The sequence below is a fragment of the Bos javanicus genome, chromosome 14, assembly GCF_032452875.1.
Source record: "Bos javanicus breed banteng chromosome 14, ARS-OSU_banteng_1.0, whole genome shotgun sequence".
In the NCBI taxonomy this organism is placed as follows: Eukaryota; Metazoa; Chordata; class Mammalia; order Artiodactyla; family Bovidae; genus Bos; species Bos javanicus.
In genome coordinates, this window is record NC_083881.1 from 68,338,837 (window position 1) to 68,353,651 (window position 14,815).

Genomic DNA, 14,815 nt, shown 5'->3' on the forward strand with positions numbered 1-14,815 from the left:
GTGGATGAGGATCTGAGAGAGTCAGGAGTAACTTTTCAGTTGTGGTATCTTTGAAAGAGCTACGGAATACAGCTAACAAAGAGGCAGTGGTACATATGAGACTGAAGCTTTGAAGACAGCTCTATGAATTTGGGAATCATCAACAGACATGTTTTAGAAGCTACGGAATGAATGAGATCCTCTAAAGAGCGAGTAGATGGAGGGGGAAGGAGCCCAGAGAATTCTAACTTTATTCTGGGGATAAAGAGATGACTCCAGCCATCAGCACTTGGCACTCCAGTCCTTCCCATGAGTGCCAAGGACATGTATCAGAGAAAGAAGCAACAGAAGAATGAAAGGCCAAAAGGAAAGGAAAGGTAAAAAAAGGGAAGGAAAGGAAGAGAAGACCCATCGGAGGAGGAGGCAACTTTATGGAAAAGATCCATAGCAGGAGGAGTGTCTGTGGACTGAGCAGAAAAGACGATGAGAGTGGCCACAGGGTAAAGGAGAAAGAGACCGTGGCCCACGGTGCCAAAGGGTGTTGAGACACACAAGTGTTCCCTGGCGGTGTTTACAAGGTCAGTGATCTCACTGGTGACTTTTACAAAGGAGGTTTTGGGAGATGATGGAGGAAAACGTAATAGAGGAGGGATTAGATGGGTAATGGAGAAGAGCAGACAGGAGACATAGACAGCTCTTCCAGAACGTTTGCTGCATAGGAGAACAGAACAGAAACTGCCTGACGTTCTGGGTGATGCTTGTTCTTTATCCGACTATGAATTTTCTTTCTCATGGCTTCTCCCCTTAAACTGTTTTGTTTTTCGTAGGGTATGTGTGTGTATGTGTGCCATGTAAAGAAAGAATAATGATTAGTTTTAAGTCTGTTACTAAGGATACACAATAGGGAAGTGATCACAAGTGGTACCTCCAAGGTTCAAGAGAAATCCCTGATTTAGGGTGGGGAGATGGTTTTCTGTAACTCTGGTTATTTTGTTTTTGTAATAGAAATCTGGATTGTGCTTTATTGAGCCTGCAGTTACATTGAATTTTAGGTATTTTGTATGCTGCTAAAATATGCTTGGGTTTTCCAGGTGGTGCTGATGGTAAAGAACCCGCCTGCCAATGCAGGAGACATGAAAGACTAGAGTTCGATCCCTGGATCAGGAAGATTCCCTGCAGGAGGGCATTATTATCTCCAATATTCTTGTCTGGAGAATCCCATGGACAGAGGAGCCTGGTAGGCTACAGTCCAGAGGGTCATAAAGAGTTCACTACTGAAGCAACTTAGCACACACAAGGGGAATAGGGGAAGGACGGAGGAGTGTGTGTGTGTGTGTGTGCGCGCGCTTTAATATTGGAAATTAAAGAGAAAGACTTCTGATGCATGAAAGAGGAAAAGCCAGAGCAACCAAGAGAGAAAGAACAAGACATCTAGATAATAAAAGGGAGGCAAAATAGACCAGACAAAATTAACCTTTAAACCCCTTTGTCTCCTTTATCAATACTTCTCTCCACCCTTCCCAACCAAACAAGACTTTAGAAGTTGATTTTTTTGCTAGATTTATCTAAGATGTGGTGGTACTTTCTTCTTTCAGTTTGTAAGTAATTTTTTGCCTGGCAGGATGAGTTACTCATTTTCAGTCTGACTCATGCCTGGATGGGGGATCTTGAAAAATGACCCAGCTGGGTGTGGAATAATATCGTCCACACAACATAAAGGGCTTGTGATACTCCATGTGGTAAAGTTAATGGACCATCCAAACCAGAAAGCAGATAAGATTTTCTTGGTCTAGTGCCAGCCTGACACTTGTGGGCAAAATGCAGCAGCAAGGAGGGTGGGAGAACCTGCTTAATATACTGGAGACCCTCCAAATTCCTGGGGTTATACTGGGGTCCTTGCTCCTCGGTGTGGTGTGTTACATGAATGCCAGTCAAGTTATGAGGAGCATTAATTTGTGTAGTAGCTTGTTCGGCAAATCAGTGTTATTCTTCCTCCTCCTCCTCTTTCCTTCCCCTTTCCTTCTTTCTTTGGTTCTTTCTTTGATACATGTTCCTGGCACGCACGGGAGTGACAGTGCTGATGGCTGAAGTCATCTATTTATCCCCAGAATAAGCACAGAATAGGCGAGAGATTACGCAAATTAACACGGATTGTGCATCCAAAAATACTTTGGCCTTCATCGAGAAGGAGGGCGGTTGTCCCGAGCCCCGACCTTTCCTTGGACTGCTTGGACCTCCTCAGGTCAACAGGAATGGCGCTAACTTCTACCGAGGGTCGGGCATCATGCCGAGTGGGCCTTGCTTCATTCAGTCCTCCCCAGAGTTCTGAGGTGAGTAGTAGTCTGCTCGTGTTACTGTTGAAAAGAGTTGTCACTGAGGTATGTTAAATGACTTGGCTGAGTCTGAATTGTACTGATTTAATATCATTTATATACACATTTACATACCTAGTCTCTTTCTTGAAACATGGAAGATGGTGTTAAATGATGGCGAATTAAAAAAGAAAAAGCTTTGAAAGGGAGGATGGCCACTGGTGATTCATCTACTGAAAACTCAAACCTATCGGCTGTCAGTGGGTTTGAACTATGTGAGTCCTGTCTTCTCTTATCCGTCCTACTTCTCCATTCCCACCGGAATAGGCTAGTGTCACAGAGAGTTGTTTCTCTGGGGGGCTCAGATGGTAAAGAATCTGCCTACAATGCAGGAGACCTGGGTTCGATCCCTCGGTCGAGTTCGATCCCTGGGTTGGGTGCGATCCCTGGGTTGGGAAGATCCCCAGGAGAAGGAAATGGCAACCCCCTCCAGTATTCTTGCCTGGAGAATTCCATGGACAGAGGAGCCTGGCGAGCTACAGTCCATCGGCTCGCAAACAGTCAGACACGACTGAGCAACTAATACTCAATACAGAGAGTTGTTTAGCCTCAGGCAAAAAAAGTGATTTAGGCACAGTTTTTATTTCCCTGTGCCCCTAGCTTCTAATTTCTTCCTCTGGTGCTATCCTTATGCCCTCCCCCATTTGTCAGTGTCTCCCAAACCTTTCCCTCTTATTAAATCCTACTGTTGAGAAAGGAACAAACTCATTCTCAGTGAGGTGCAAATTGCTCATCAGTCTTGGTATACAGCCTCTCCTAGGGGAATTTTCTTTTATGAAGAGGAGAAGAAAAGACTTAAGCAAAAGAAATGAAAAGCTGTCCTGGCAGAATGTTTGTAATCAGTGGGCAGTTGGGTGACTGAGAAACATTTTCATCTGGGAAGCTTTCTCAGGGCCCCAGTGTGCATCCCACCCCCAAGGTAGCTGCTCCAGGAAAATCCAGCCTGGCCCTGGCAGGACACACCCGTTGAAGACTTTTCCCTTCATTCTCCTTTGGCTTACTCACCCTCCAAGATTTTCAGATTTATTAATGTGCCCTTAGCTTTGGATGTATTTTATTTACATACATGTCATCGATAACCTGGAAGAAGAAAACTGCAGGGTCCTCTAAACTGTAATTTAAGGGAACTGAACTATTTTTTGAAGATAAAGTAAGGTAACGAAAGGTAAAACATTTTCCAGTTTCTGGCACATAAAAAATGTTCTGGGACTAAATACCTTTATACAAGGGGCTTTGGGTACATGGTTAGTGTTCTTTTAAACCTCTTCCCACCATTTTTGTTAGTTTTTTTTTTTTAATCACTAAAATCATTAACATATGCTCATTGAAGGAAATCATCAAATACAGTGGCTTACAAGGAAAATGTGCCCACTTCTTCCTCCCCTTGAATCCCAGTTTCCTAAAGATATTAATTTGTGTGTACCCTTTCACAACTTTCCCTGTATTCTTATAAAGATATCTATTTTATATATAAGATGTTTTCTATTTATATAAAGTAAATGTTCAAATACATTTATGTATAATAATGGTAGCTAAAAATGTATATTTGCATATATATATTTATGCTTTATGTATATACATATAGAAATGCACGTAATAGTTTATTTTCTAATTTCTACATGGTATCATGCTAAATAGACTATAACTTGAATATTTTTACTTGCAATAGGTCCCAGACCCACCAGACCTAACCCATCCTTTTTAAACACAATATTCCAGAGCACGGAAGTGTCATAATTCAGTTGAGCAATGCTCCATTGATGTATACTTAGTTACTTCTATCTCCCCCTCCTCAACCTTGAGCAGTGGTGACGATCAGCTCTAAGTATTAGTATTAAAAGCATCCTCAAAGTGGTCCAAAAAATAAAATCCAGTAGTAAATGGTTAACAGTTTACAAAGACTCACCAAGTAGGAACTGAAAATATCCAATTACAGCTGAGAAGATGTTCATCTCTCTAAAGGCGTGGATCTGCAAACGGGAATAATTCATGACAGTTTTTAGTCTTTACAGTAACAAAAATGAAAAAGCATGTCAGTACTGACTGGTGGCAAAGATAAAGGAAACGGACACCCTTGTGTACTGTTGGCGGGAATGTGTACTGTGCCCAGTGGTGTCTTTCAGAAGCAGGACTGTGCATGTTTCCCAACACTGAAGTCCCGTGTTTGGAATCCCAGCTGACATGATAAGAGCACCAGGATGCACATGTATATATTTAAAGATGTTTACTGCCTGGTGGATCTTCAAATTCAACATTTTCTTTTACTCTGATGCTCACAAGACAGAAGTCCACAAATGATTTCAGAAACCTTAGAAGGGTGCCAAGTTCATGGAAAGTGCTCCAAAAATATTTACTGTTATTCGGAAACTAGAGATAAAAAAAGTAGGAAACAAAAGACACCAGTAACAAAAATGGGAAAAAGAAACCACAAGAGCTAACTAACCATGAAAAGACATCAGTGAATGTTTGTGGAATATTTGTGAGCATGAATTCCATGCAGATGTCCTACTCTCTGGAGAAATACAAGCCCCAGGAAGGTGGGGGAGTCACATGTATGCTCTGCCTACCAGGCAGCAGCTGCAGTTGTGCCGTGAATGTCAAACAAAGAGAAAGCTCCCCTAAAGGACGGTCTAATTCTTTTTCAAATTGTGTATACTCATACTTAACTCTGATTCTGTCCGTGGAAAGAAACGCAAGGTTTTAATCTCTTTCTTACTTTTTTAAAACCACTCACCCACTGCTCAGGTTGGAATTTCAGAGCACTAATATTCCAACATCTTCCTTTGAGGCTCTGGATGAATCACGTAAATCCCACAGCGTCATTCAGCAAGTGTGGACTGTGAGCCCACTACGATCACTGATAGGGCTGGACTGTGGTACAAGATCGGTGTCAGCTTTAGAGGGTTTACCAGCTCCATCTCAGATGTGAAGGACACAGGGCAGGAAGGTGTACAAGGGAGGGGGTTGCCAATTATTAGAATGTAACATGATCACGTGCTAAACAAAAGAAATGAAGAGGAGGTGACATTTGTGTCTTGAAGGATGAATGGACTGATTTCATCGGAGAAGGGCATTTCATGGTTGATAAGGACGTTTGTAAGGACACAGCGACTGGAGATAGTGCCTGGCAAAGCAATGGCTTTGGATTGACGTGAGTAGTGCACGATGGGAAAGGTGATCTGGATCTTATTTTGCTTGCAGATCACAAAGGGCCACCATGGCTCTAACCAGAGCAAATCAGTGGGGGAGACAGTGGTGGAAAGGACTGAAGTTACACTTTTGTGAAGCAAATTCTGGAGAATTTGTTGAGACTGGGTAGAGAACTGCTGAAGGGAGGGAAACCACCTAGGACACCACTCTAATTCTATTTGTAGGGACATCACGGTGTGAAGCCTGGCTCCAGATTGCTTGGGCTCAGATCCCAGCCTTATCATTTATTAGCCATGTGATTTTAGGCAGGTTACTTATTGGCCCTGTGCTTCAGTTTCCCAGTCTACACACTGTGGATAATAAGAATCCACCTCATGGGATTGCTAGGAGAATTAACTGAGTTAATACTACTTTAAGTGCTTAAAATAATACTTGGTACATAGTATTGATTTACTGGGTAATTGTTAAGTAAAAATAAATAAATCATAGTAAGAGCTACTGAAGGTCAAGACCAAATAGAAAGGGCTGGATGGAACTGATAAATATTTATCTTTGAGGTACAGTGTAGATGGATTTGGTGACCAGTTGGAAGTGGGAGATGTGGTGACAGGGAGCATGAGGCTGTGTTACCTGGTGGTGAGCAGACAACTCCAAAAATACTATAGTGCTGGGAACCATGAGCAAGTGATTTAACAGTGCTCTAAACCTTATTTTCCCTGTCTATGAAAGCAGGCTGCTAATGCATTGAAACCTTATATGACTGTTTTAATGCTTAAATCAGAAAATGTGTCTAAAATGCTTAGCATAGGGCTTGACAGCTAGTAAGTTCTAATAAATATTACTTACATTATTATGTGTCAAAGTTAAAAATGCAGAGAGAGGGAGAGAGAGAGAGAAAGACTGAGAGCGAGAAAGAGAGAGGGAGAGAGAACGATGGTGTCATTTGCTAAGATAGTAGGCATGGTATTGCGGAGAAGGCAATGGCACCCCACTTTAGTACTCTCACCTGGAAAACCCCATGGATGCAGGAGCCTGGTGGGCTGCAGTCCATGGGGTCGCTAAGAGTTGGACATGACTGAGCAACCTCACTTTCATGCATTGGAGAAGGAAATGGCAACCCACTCCAGTACTCTTGCCTGGAAAATCCCATGGATGGAGGAGCCTGGTGGGCTGCAGTCCATGGGGGTCGCTAAAAGTCGGACACGACTGAGCGACTTCACTTTCACTTTATACTTTCATGCATTGGAGAAGGAAATGGCAACCCACTCCAGTGTTCTTGCCTGGAGAATCCCAGGGACGGGGAAGCCTGGTGGGCTGCCATCTATGGGGTCACACAGAGTCGGACACGACTGAAGTGACTCAGCAGCAGTAGCTGGCATGGTGTTGAAGAAACAGAGGAAAGACAGTAAGTTCCCTTTTGACCTAAGTTTGCGATACCTGAAGGATATTATGTGAGATAGCTAGCTGGGGAATGGCTCTGGATCTCCTGTGAGAGGTTTTGAAATTGTCTGTACTTAAGTCTTGGGACCTGATACGATCACCCATAGAAAGTAGAAGGAGAAAAGAACAAGATAGCATTTCTGCAGACCTGGCATTCAAGGGTCAGCTTGCTGGAAGAGATGTTAGCAAGGGAAACCAAACATATAATTGTGTTCCAGAAACAGATACAGCGAGTTGTGTCCTGTAATACTGTGGAAGTCAGATATCTATCTATGAGAATGATCTCCTGCTTGAAGTGTTATCAGCAACACTGATTTCCTGGTGGCTCAGACAGTAAAGCATCTGCCCACAATGTGGGAGACCCGGGTTTGATCCCTGGGTTGGGAAGTTCCCCTGGAGAAGGAAATGGCAACCCACTCCAGTACTCTTGCCTAGAAAATTCCATGGATGGAGGAGCCTGGTGGGCTAGGGTCCATGGGGTCGCAAAGAGTTGGACACGACTGAGCATCTTCACTTTCACTTTCCACATCCGTTACCTATTTCAATGTTCCTTGCAACCCTTCCTCAGTCATGAAACTGAAGCTCAAGTTTCCAAATGGCAGAACTAAGACTTCAGAGCAGATCTTTAAACCCAGTGCTCTTTCAACTGTCCCCAGCATATACAAAAATAAAAACCAACAAAAAAAACCACAAAACATATCCCCCTTAAACGAAAACAAAACAAGCCAAGTGAAATGTAGATTTGAGTTATCTTGTTCTTATAATTCTTAAGGACTCGTTGACCTTTTGAGAGTCTTTGATTCTCTACTTATCAATTCCACCAATGACTGGAAATCTCTGTTGGCACCTGCTCCTAGGCATGGCCCCAGAGACTTGGAAGAGCAGCCCTGAGGATTCAGAGAGCTGAGAAATAGGCCCCTCCCCCAGGGTAGGAAATGAGGAAAGATGGAACACAGAGGTTCTCGCAGGAAACCAGAAGACGGCTGGGCTTTTTTTTTTTTAGCATTCATCTTGCCCCAGGCGAGGGGCAAAGGCCAGTTTCTTTAGCATTTCTGTGCATTTATCCTTCACTGGATGAGAAGGCCAGGGCTTTAAAATTGGGCCAGTCTAGTTTTAAATTCTAGTTCTGCCACTTGTCAGCCATGTGACTCTGAGACTGTCGTATAATTCTTAAAAGACCCAGTTTCATCTCCCAGGACGTAGTAATATCTTCCTAGGGGAAGAATTATTTGTGTTTGACAAGTAATTGAAGCTCAGTAAAATTGTGTGACCCTTGACTGAGATTGATGTCCTTCATTGCGGTCTGATTGGGAGAAGCACTGCTGTATCTTAACTAGGCTAGAGAGCCGTATGAGGTCAGCCCCTATCCTCCACTCCAGCCCCTTCTTGCAGCAGGGACCTCCTATGCCCTCTGCCCGTACCTTCTCATTTTGCTTGTAGATCACAAAAAGCCAAGTGGCTTTAACCAGAGAAAATCAGTCTTACAACAGGGCCTTTGCACATGCTGTTCCTTCCATCTAGAGTATTCCCCCTCCCCTTCTTGTCAAGTTAACTCCTACCCCCTTTGAGAACTCAGTTCATGTGTCCCTCCTCCAGGGAAACCTTCTGACTTCCAGACAAAGTTGTCTCCTATAGACTTTTCCCTGATTGCGCTTGATGCTGCTGAGTCGCTTCAGTCATGTCTGACTCTGTGCAACCCCATAGACGGCAGCCCACCAGGCTCCGCCATCCCTGGGACTCTCCAGGCAAGAACACTGGAGTGGGCCAACATTGCGCTTCTCTGGATACAATTTTCCCATCGATTCGTGTGGTTTTCAGTTCTGGTGTGAGAAAGCTGAAATCTAATCTGTTTTTGTTATCTTTGAATTCTTAGTGGTCTGTCACATAGCAGATTCTCAATATTTGTTGATTGAATGCAAGGTGTATAGTACAAGCAATGCTAGACAGCTGCAAGTGTTCAATCAATTTTCAGTTGGTTTCACAGCTCCCAGAAGCACGTCAGAGACCTCTTGTGACTGTGAAGCTCTGGATCTTTCTGGAAGGTAATACTGTATTGTAAAATTATTATGGCATTTAGAATTGCAGTGAAACTGAATTTTAATCCTAGCTTTGTTTACTAACTGAACAAATTTTGTAATCTCTCTGACCTTCACTTTCCTTATCTACAGAATGGGACAATAATCCCTTGCAGGGCTGTTGTTGATAGTCATTTACATATTTATGGAGTACCTTCTCTGTGCCAGGCACTGTTCTGGCCACTGGAAATACAGCAGTGAACAATACTGATAAAAGTGGCCGTCCATAGTTTAGCAGGGAAGACAGAAAATAAGCAAGGAAAATAATTAAAATAGCTATGTGTTAAATGCTGATAAATGCTAAGAAGAAAAATGCAGCAGGAGGGAAGTGTGCAATTTGAGAAAGCTATTTAAGTACAGAAGTGAAGAAAGTGAGAGAGCATTTTAGGTGGAGTGAAGATAAGTGCAAAGGCCCTGAAGCAGAAGTGTGCTTGGCACAGTTGAGAAATAGAGAAAAACTGATTGGAGTTACTGGAGAGGAGTTAATGTCAGGGGCAGGGGGTATGGGAGTAGTAATCAAAGAGGCCTGAAAGGTTACAGGGGCCAGATCAGGTCGGTTTTATGGATTACTGTGAGGTTGATTGAGGAGGGTTCTAGATAGAGGACTGACGTGAATTTTAATGGATCGCTTTGGGTGCTGTATTCAGAATGGGTTTTAGGAAGAGGAATGGTGGAGGAAGAACCAGTGAGAGCAGTCAGATGAGAGATGCTGGTGGCTTGAATCAGAGAGGTTGAATCAGCGGAAGCAGTAAGCAGTGGTTGGATTCTGCATGTATTTTTAAGGTAGAGCTGATTTGCTAATGGCTTACATGTGGGGAGTAAAGCATGAGGGGACCCAAAGGTCAATTCGGAAGAACAAGGAGAGTGGAAATGCCACCTACTGAGATGAGAAGATCTATGGAGAAGCCAGTTTTGCCAATGGAATGGGATTTGGGACTTCGTTTTTGAGCATTTTAAATTTAAGATGCCAATTAGAAGTATCCAAAGACAGTTGGGGATATATGTCTGGAGTTTGTGAGAGAGGTCTGGAATGGAGATATAAGTTAGAGAATCATCTGCAGAGAGATTGTGATCAGGTCATGGGACTGGATGAGAAAATATCCAGTCTAAGGTTGACAAGTGCAGATATGAAAATAGCGAGATTAGATCCAAGGATGGACATTTAGAGGTTGGGACAGTAGGGGATACCAGCAGAAGAGTCTGGTAGACAGGCAGGGAGGAAAACCTGGTAGGTGATTGTGATATCCAGTAAATAAAAAGTGAGGGAAAGTGGGGGAGCGCTGGATAGAGTTTGGGATCAGCGAATGCAAAGTATTATATATACAATGGAATGGTGACAATTGCATAGCACAGAGAACTGTATGGAATATCCTGTAATAAACCATAATGGAAAAGAATATGAAAAAGAATATATATGTATATGGTGCTTCCCAGGTGGTGTTAGTGGTAAAGAACTCATTTGCCAATGCAGGAGACACAAAAGACACATGGTCTATCTCTGGGTTGGGAAGATTCTCTGGAGGAGGGCATGGCAACCCACTCCAGTATTCTTGCCTGGAGAATCCCATGGCCAGAGAAGCCTGGCGGGCTAGAGTCCATAGGGTCGCAAAGAGACATGACTGAAGCAACTTTGCATACACACACACACACACACACACAACTGAATCACTTTGCTGTACAATAAAAATTAATACAGCATTGTAACTCAACTACACTTCAATAAAATGCATTTTAAAACATGAAGGAAGTGTTCAAGGGGGAGGGTGTGACCCATTGGTGCCAAATGCTATTAAGAAATGGAGTAGGATGAGATCTGTGAGAATTAGCAGTGTGAAGGCTAATGGTTTTGTTGTTACATGCATTTATGCATATAATAGAGGAAGAACTAAATTGAGCCATAGCCACCTTGTAAGAAGTCTGTCTTTCACGGAAAGGAAATCCCTTTGGGTGAGCTGAGTCTGGATTGGTATATGCAAGCATGTTCCTGGAGCCTTAGATAATAGGATCTGAAGTAAACTGGACCCTTTTCATTACAGAGTGAAAGAGATTTGTATTGGGGATTTGGCAGGGGTGACCTGGAAGGAAAGAGATGAGGAGGAGGGAAGAAAGAGTGCAGGAGGTTATCGAGATGATCTGAAGCTGGGATTGTGTACGTGGTTGTTGTTCAGTTGCTAAGTCGTGTCAGGCTCTTTGTGACCCCGTGGACTGCAGCATGCCAGGCTCCTCTGTCCTTCACTATCTCTGGGAGTTTGCTCAAATTCATGCTCATTGAGTCGGTGACGCTATCTAACCATCTTATCCTCTGCTGCCTCCTTCTCCTTTGGCCTTCAATCTTTCCCATCATCAGGGTCTTTTCCAATGAGTTGGTTCTTGGCATCAGGTGGCCAGAGTATTGGAGCTTCAGCTTCAGTCCTTCCAATAAATATTCAGGGTTGATTTCCTTTAGGAGTGACTGGTTTGATCTCCTTGCCGTCGAAGGGACCTCAAGAGTCTTCTCCAGTACCACAATTTGAAGGCCCACTAAAAAATTCCTAATGTTCAGGAGCCCTGGGTAACTGAATGACAATATTTAAATTAGGTAGTGAATAACTAGGATGAAACCATTTCACCTCTGACTGAATCTTTGATTGATTCTATCATATACATCAATACATTTTAAGAGTGATTTTTTTTTTTTTTCTTTTTGGGTAGAAACTGAGGGAGGGGTTGAATTTCATGCTCAAGTTAATGTGAGGTAGACCACATGCTATGGTTTTTCCAGTAGTCATGTATGGATGTGAGAGTTGGACTATAAAGAAAGCTGAGTGCCGAAGAATTGATGCTTTTGAACTGTGGTGTTGGAGAAGACTCTTGAGAGTCCCTTGGACTGCAAGGAGATCCAACCAGTCCACCCTAAAGGAGATCAGTCCTGAATATTCATTGGAAGGACTGATGTTGAAGCTGAAATTCCAATTCTTTGGCCACCTGATGTGAAGAACTGACTCATTTGAAAAGACCCTGATGCTGGGGAAGATTGAGGGTGGGAGGAGAAAGGGACAACAGAGGATGGGATGGTTGGATGGCGTCACCAACTCAATGGACATGAGTTTGAGTAAACTTCGGGAGTTGGTGATGGACAGGGAAGCCTGGCATGCTGCAGTCCATGGGGTCGCAAAGAGCTGGACACAACTGAGCGATTGAACTGAACTGAACAGAGATCATATGCTGGATGGATGAGATCGAAAGATAATCCATAAACTGATTGAATAGAGCAGGAGCAGAAATTCAGAACTGCAGGTGACTATGGGAGTGCCGTCCCCACCCCTGGAAATTTTCAGGAAAACTTGCAGACAGGGATTTTGGACTTCTCCTGGGTATGGAATGGGAGGCTGGAGGCAATCTCACCTACACCACAATATCCAGGGACATCTGTATTTCAACTTACAAGGCCCCAGGCCTACAATAGTGTCTATGTAAATGTTACTTTCTCTCTTCTATCTCAGCTCCTTTTTAACCAAATTTCAGCTGATTCTCCAGACATTTTATTTACTAACCACTATGGTTAACTACTCAAAATGGTGCTAGTTGCAATAGGCACCATAGAGGGGAAGATAAAACAAGCACTTTGTTTTCTAGATGCTTGAAGTTGAGATGTGGAGGCAAAGCTGATGCAAGGCAGGATGGATGCAAGGGTCATGGGGCATGCCTCAGACTGTCAGAGCTGTGGAATTGTTTGCTTAGTTGATGCCCTGTCTGGTTTTGGCTTTCCAAATTTTCAAGCGCTCCCACCATAGAGCAGTGAATTCCACTGGACAGTATTCAAGTTGGGTAATGTCTAACTGCCGTCTCCATAGGGCAATAATTAGTCAATGGAAGCAGTACTATAACAAGCAGCTGCCAATTTCAGTGACTAATCTAACAAAGATTCATTCCTGGCTGAAGTCCCAGTTCCATGTAGATCTGCTGGAGTTGGAGGAGTCAGATCCTCTACTCCACGCTGTCATTCAGGGACCCAGGCCCTTTCTTCCTAGTGGCTCCTCTGTCCCTTCAGCACTCAGGCTCTTGGGCATCTGGTTGGCCAACAAATGAAGAAAGAGTGTGTGAAGGACCCCCTGGTCTCACTTGCCTCCCTCCAGTATTGCACATCACTTCCACTCATCTGTCAACGGTGAGTACCGCTCATGTGGCATCACCTTCATACAAGAGAAGTGGAAAATGTGGTTTTGCTGAGTAGACATGAAGGGGAAGTAGGTCTAGTGAGCGTCCAAATCTTGGATAGTCTCTGCCATAGACCAGAAAGGGGAAAGTAGCATAATTATATAGGGGGTTTTTAAACAGACTATCAAGTGCCAAGTTCAGGAATATTGTTGTTTTCAATACATTTTACTTCATAGGAGACAAATAATGAACACAAATGAGATGGTAAAGGCATTAGATCTACTTTAGAGCTCAGTGCCTGATGTTAAAGGATCCCATCTAGCCACTTTCATTAACATTTTTGCATTTATAGACATACTGTGTGCCTGACTGGGTGGTAAAAGCAGCCTCTTCTAAATAAGCTTCTAGAACAAACACTTTTATCATTGGATGAACACTGGGGCAGCTATAATTCCTTAAGCCAAATTTGAGAGCTTTGAGCCCATTTTCAGTATAAACTTTCTATAGGAAAATGGAACTTGGCATGGGAAATGATGGAGTAAGGGTAGGGTACGTGGATTTTTCTCTCCTTTTGGGGGGATAGAGCAGGTATTTAATTCAACCCATGGGATAATTCTCAAGCATGAACCCAGTGCTACTGTGGATATAAAAATGAATAATTCTTATTTCTAACCCTGACAAGGGAAAGATCATTTTGAATAACATACAAATAAGGAGGCTTTAGAGTTGGCTAAAATAGCGTGGTTAGCCAAACTTGATCATGCTCAAGCAAAATGTAAGGCATCTTTCTCCTTTCTGTGGCTGAGCCAGACTATTTGAGAAGCATGAGCAGGCACTGTAATAAGATAAGTGAGCAGGAGAAGAATTTCACAGATGGTTTATAAACCATACATACTGTTTTCAAAAGAATACTGACATCTTGGGGTAAAACCTTATATTTCTGTTGTGTATTGTTCCTATGCCCTTGCTTGCAAGTGTATCACCCATACAGCCTTGAAATTTGAGATTTCTTTTAATTAACATCCTCATGAACCTTATCACCAGGTTCAATGTGATTTTTTTTCTTGATATACTCCCTCTTTAGCCTGAGGCTGCCCACAGGAGGCCGTGTCCCAACTTTCCCATAAAAATGACTTCCACATTCCACATCCCAATTACTCTGAAGGACCTGCCCAAGATGCCTATAAAACCTTGCTACAGTCTACACCACCTTCTAACTAATATTCTACATGTGTTTTTGATCATTGAATCAGATTTTCAAAAGTCAGAATGGTTTTCCATGTGGAGTTTGAGTAAACATATAAACCTTTGTTATTTATATACACGGTTCAAAAAATAATATATGAGGCCAAAGTTGGAGAAAGAGCATTGGATTAAGAATTGGTAGGGCTCAGTTCTCGGTTCAGCCACTTATTCTCAGAGTGACGTTGGAAAGGTTAGCTAATCTTTCTGAGTCTCAGTTTCCTGACTTGTAGTTACCTCCAGGCTTATGGTGAGACTTAAGTGAGCTAATGCATGATTCGGGGTCACAGAAGGAGGTGCTTAAAGTACATGGTCACATAGGGAGGTACTTATAAGTGTATGCTCAGGAGATAACTTTACCCTTTTAGGTGCCAAGGAAGAAACACATTCAGGTCAAACCACTGTTGGGATTACTTTTAG